Below are 5,614 nucleotides of genomic sequence, written 5' to 3' on the forward strand. Positions count from 1 at the left end.
GCTAGATATTTGTTTCTGTTTATATATGTACATGTACATGTTTTATGTAAGTATAATTTAAAAAAAGAAAGGGGAAAAAAGTACAGAATGTTACAGCACGTACATCTTTTTTCCTTCAATCAGTTTATTGATGTGTCGAGTCCATCGATTAAAACAAAATATTCATGATAAAACTTCAATGAAATGAATTGCTTCTGGATTAATTTTTTTTTTTCAGTTTCAATAGAAGTCGTTTCTGTGAACAGATAATATACTGTAGCCGGTTCATCAGTTTATTGACCAGTTGTGGACTTTGTCTAATTCTACGATAGTGTTTCTGAAAAAAAAAAAAAAAAACACGGAAACAACCACAGCCACAGACACTATTGTACTAAACCAACTTACTGTTTCCAAGACATTTATTTCTACCTTATTTATAAGATCGCCATATTGCTTCACGATGTAAGATTACGCAATCTGACAGTATTGCAGGTATCTCGATAGGGTAATTATCAAATGTGTGCAAAACGGGAACACACCTTAGCTATAGTTACACAGACACCTGAAAACTCGTAGCTTATCGCTCTAACACATTTGTCTCTGAATATAATTAAGTTTATTTTTGTGTTGTATGTTCAAATTATTTTAGGGTCCAAAATCAGCCAATAAAAAATCAAAAAGAAAGAAAATGGAAAAACTGTCTTTGAAATTATCCTGAATATATAGGATGTAATGATTTTATTAAACACAATAACGAAAAAGAGTTCATGTTGATATTACTTCTACAGTCTTACATGTTTAGCGCATAGTATCAGCAGTTAATGGTTCCTAAATCTTCCTAAATGTACGCTTGTTTAATACTGTTACCATCTCTATCTATCATCGTTTTTCATTCTAATATTTATATCAGATATGTAAATATACAAAGGCATAATTTTTTTTAAGAAACCAAAGACTGTGATCGAATCTCGCAGAAAAAATAAACGCATTAGCTACATGTAACTGGTAACGCAACTGCAGGGAATAATCGTGGACAATTAAGAAACGATGGCATTTAAAAAAAAATTAATGCTACTGTTATAAGGTGGATTATTTAGCAATTTCAAGATAATTTATGTTTGAATTATTGATTTTAAATAAATAATACAAGGTTAATGAGCTGATGATCATATTTCATCCAATTTTACCGCAAGCACTGGCTATTATATATGCCTTTTTTTTTTAATTTGAGAAATAATAAATTATGAGTGACTATTGATAAAAAAAAAACATAGGAAATAAAATAACTATTATACAACACTGAAAATTAAATCAAAAATTCATTTAATGATATTCACGATATAATGTAGGCCATGATCTTTAATAAATCCCCCCTTCCTTTTTTTCGTCGCGATTAAAAATCGACAACACTTTACAGGTAATAACTCTAAGCTGAAGAAAAACGGTAGCTGGCCCCGCCGCGGTGTAAACACGGTCGCAGGTAGTACCGCGATCAAAACCCGCGACGGTGTAACGCGGAAAGGATTAACACACCGCCGAGGGGACGCGGTCTAATACGGGATCCGCGTTGCCTGTACTGTATATATATATATAAGGCGCAGAATATTACAACATTGGTTAAAATAATTGTATATTGATCGAATGTTATCAAGATATGACAGAAAATAAGATCCCTGGATTATGAGCATTAAGAATGAAATGTACACTCTAGGTTTGACTGACCTGTACCATAGTAATCAAAAAGATAGTATTATTTTAGACATACAATATACTAGAGTGTGTGGTGTTTTGAAACAGAAAGCTATATCTGATGTATGTAGATCACCAAAATGCATGTTGTTTAGATGACTATTTTTGTTTACAAGGTTATTATTAGGAAAACTATACAGTCATGTTAAACTATTAGCACATTATTTAAAGATAGAAACTGGGAGGTAAGACAACTTAAAAGGGGTAATAGGAAATGTGATTTTATGTAATTTAAATGATATTGAAGATGAATTTCATTTTTCATTCATTTCTCCAGTCTTTCATAATTTAAATATCATGCTAATAAACTACGATTAGAATCCTTAAAACAATCAGCTATATGATAGTATGTAAGTATCACAAGTTTGTAAGTATAAACACGTTATTGTGCTAAGTATGTAATTGATTAATATAATATTGTACTGTAATGCGTATGGGATGTACGTCCCACGGAATAAAGAACTGAACTGAACTGGTTTCGCTTATATTTTAATTTTTTGAATGGAAATATCTGCTGGCCTCTCAGTAACCTCTAAAATTTAAACGTCAGCTGGCTCCTAATCAAAACAAAAACAAAAAAAATAGTCGCCAATGCATATTCGCCAGGCAAATGTTTCTTAGGCGCCGACTTCAAAAGCTAATATTAGTCAATATAGGGACCCATGGTGGATAGCCACGGGAGGCGGGTTTCTAGTACCCCTTCCACTTTTTAAAGTGGAAGGACACTAGTATAGTACCTTTGTACCCCCCCCCCCCCACCTCACCCCTGTTCGGAATGGTTATGTAGTGTAAAAGGTAAAGAAAACAAACAGTGATCGATCTCAAAAAATCCATAAACAGTGCAAATATGTGAAGAGGGCACACAACACGGCCTGGAAATTTCAGAAGTGGGATCAGGTACCTAGGAAGAGTGAGCATCCCCTGTTGACCGGTCACACCTGCCGTGAGCCCTATGTATTGATCAGGTAGACGGAACTATCCATAGTCAATTTCAGTACAAAAACAAAGGCCTAACAATTGGTATGAAACAAGTCAGCTAAAATATGACCAAATGATAGGTTATATATGCTAACAAGGTCATTATAACGACCATAAAAATTACGAAATGCTGACTTTAAACGAGGCTGTTAAATTTCCTGTAACATCAGCTTATCAGTGGGTAGCCTGTCTCGCAAGTCATCTCGTTTGTCATACAATTTAGTTGTTAATTAGCCTTCATCATTTATAGTCAGTAAAACATCTAAATATGAAACGGGTGTGTCAGACTTTGTGGTGTCTTATTTCAAGTTCACTGCGACACACGAATGAAAATAACTATTGTTAATTGATAAAGCATCGTCGATATACACTGTATCTGAATGTCGAATTGAAGACCACAGTTAGTGTTTTCCTCTTCTCGTGTAGAAGTTTTTGAATAAATTCTGCTTCATAAGAATGTAAAAACAGGTCAACTAATAAAGGAGCACAATTAGTGCCCATCGTAATACGAACAGTTTGTTGGAAAAATTGATCTCCGAAGACTACATAAATGTTGTCAATGAGAAACTCTAGCATCCTTTTAATATCAGCTTCAGAGCACTTGTGTGAACAATCAGAGAGGTTTTTAACAAAGTAATTTTGCTGGTGACCAATCACAAGATGTGAAATTTCTGAGTTCCGTTTTTATTTAAGAAGCAGTTGTCTATCATATCAAAAAGTCTATAATTTAATTTATCGTGAGGAATTGTTGTATAACATGTAAAGTGTAGAAAAGTCGTAAGTTTTGATGATAGAGACTTTTGAAAAGGTTTGTGATTTTAAAGTTTCTTAAAGTTCTTTGGAGTTTTTCAGTATCCACATCTGATTTACACCACTTCTAGAATAAGCTGTAGCACAGCACGTCTGAAGTTTCTCCTCTACAGCAGTTAATATTTTTGTAAGGAGTAAAGATAAGGACTAAGTAGAGCATTTGCTGGACCCAGCAATGTATCTTAGTTTGTAGGGATTTTTAAGAAGTTTAGAAATCCAGTACAGGTAGGGTTGACTGGTATATTAAAAGTATTAACCACTGAAATATGATTTTGAAGAATTTCTTCTTTGGAATGTAAACTGTGAGTATATGTAGGTTTCCAGACGTAGAATTAAAACCAAGTTCCTCCAAAATACAGTTATAATAATGAGCCTTACAAAGACGACATAGTTACCAGCCTTGTCTGCTGGAACCATAAGATATTTTTCCTGTAGTCGCTCTAACTTTATCTTAACTTCCGGTTTAGTGAAAACGGAAGGGTAGATGCTTCGCATTTTGCCTTTTATTTTTCTAATACGAATCTTAAATATATTACTAAAACACTTAATCCATTCTGTTCAGGTCTTCCTTTTTATATTTAGCCCAACGTTAATAACGCATAATCTGCGAAAAAATTCATAATGGAAATAAAGTTCTATCGCCAATTTAGATCGGGGCTCCCTGTATTTAGGATTGCTTTATAGGGTCCTCATTTTCAACTATATTAACATCACCAGTAATGACGTGTCCGGCGGGACTGTAGTTGCGCCCAGTTATTAGCAGACCTTTTTTTTTTGTATTCATATGAAGCAGAATTTGTCCAAAATCTTATACGTGAAAAGAAGAAAAAACTTGCTGTGGCCTTCAACTCGACATGTATATATATATATATATATATATATATATATATATATATATATATATATATATATATATATATATATATATATATATATATATCGACGACGTATTGTCAATTACCAATGGTTATTTCCATTCATATTTCGATACGATATATCCAGGTGAGCTTAAGATAAAGAAACTACAGAGTCTGACACATCTGTTTCATATTTGGATATTTTACTTGAAAAAGACGTTAATGGTAATCTATCAACCTAGCTTTATGATAAACGTGATGACTTTAACTTTTCAATTGTCAACTTCCCTTACTTATGCAGCAATATATCTTCATCACCTGCATACGGGGTTTATATCTCTCGGTTGATTCGATACGCAAGAGCATGCTCTACGTATGTACGATTTCTAAAACGAGGTAAATTATTGACAAACAAGTTGATGAAATAAGAATATCAGCAGTCTCGTTTAAAGTCATCATTTCGTAAGTTCTATGGTCGATACAATGACCTTGTCAGCAAATACAATTTATCATTGAGTCAAATGCTGACTGACGTTTTTCATACTAATTGTTAGGTCATTATTTATACACTGAATTGTCGACGGATTTTTCCGTTATTTCCTGATCATGACAAGAAGCACACGGCGGGTGTGACCGGTCGGCTGTGGATGCTCACTCCTCCATGGCACCTGATCCCACCTCTGATTTTTTGGAGGTCCGTGTTTGCTCTGCACATATTTTGTAATGTTTAATGGACTTTTGAGCTTGAATACTGTTCCTTATCTCCATATATTTCATTGAAAGACGAAGAAGAGCAAGAACACTTAAGAGGATTTTGTTTTAGATGTTCAATATCTAGGCACTGTAAGGTTTGTTTATAAATACATGTAATTGAAAAGTTTGGACGCAACTGTTTGTGAGTATCTGTAGGAAATGCAGGGTGTAGATTTCACCTTGAAATATGGTGGAATGCTAGACTAAACTTTTTTATGATTAGGAGATACGGTATCTAGGAAAAGTTTATAGTAGAATTGTATATAGACCGTTTTTTGCTGTTCAAATATTTTATACTTGATACCCCCCCCCCCCTTTTAACTTTTTACATGTAATCAATGATTTAAAAAAATCGAAAGAAAAAATGAACATGGAATATAAGCCAGTTAAATGGTAAAACTTTACTTCAGCGTGCATGTTTAACTTTAATATTCAAAAAGTTTTGGTCGATCATTTCTTTTTAAGAAACCTGGATCTAATGAAATATT

Source organism: Saccostrea echinata, unplaced genomic scaffold (assembly GCF_033153115.1).
Source record: "Saccostrea echinata isolate AGI-Se365-2 ecotype Australia unplaced genomic scaffold, CSIRO_AGI_Sech_v1 ptg000009l, whole genome shotgun sequence".
Taxonomy (NCBI): domain Eukaryota; kingdom Metazoa; phylum Mollusca; class Bivalvia; order Ostreida; family Ostreidae; genus Saccostrea; species Saccostrea echinata.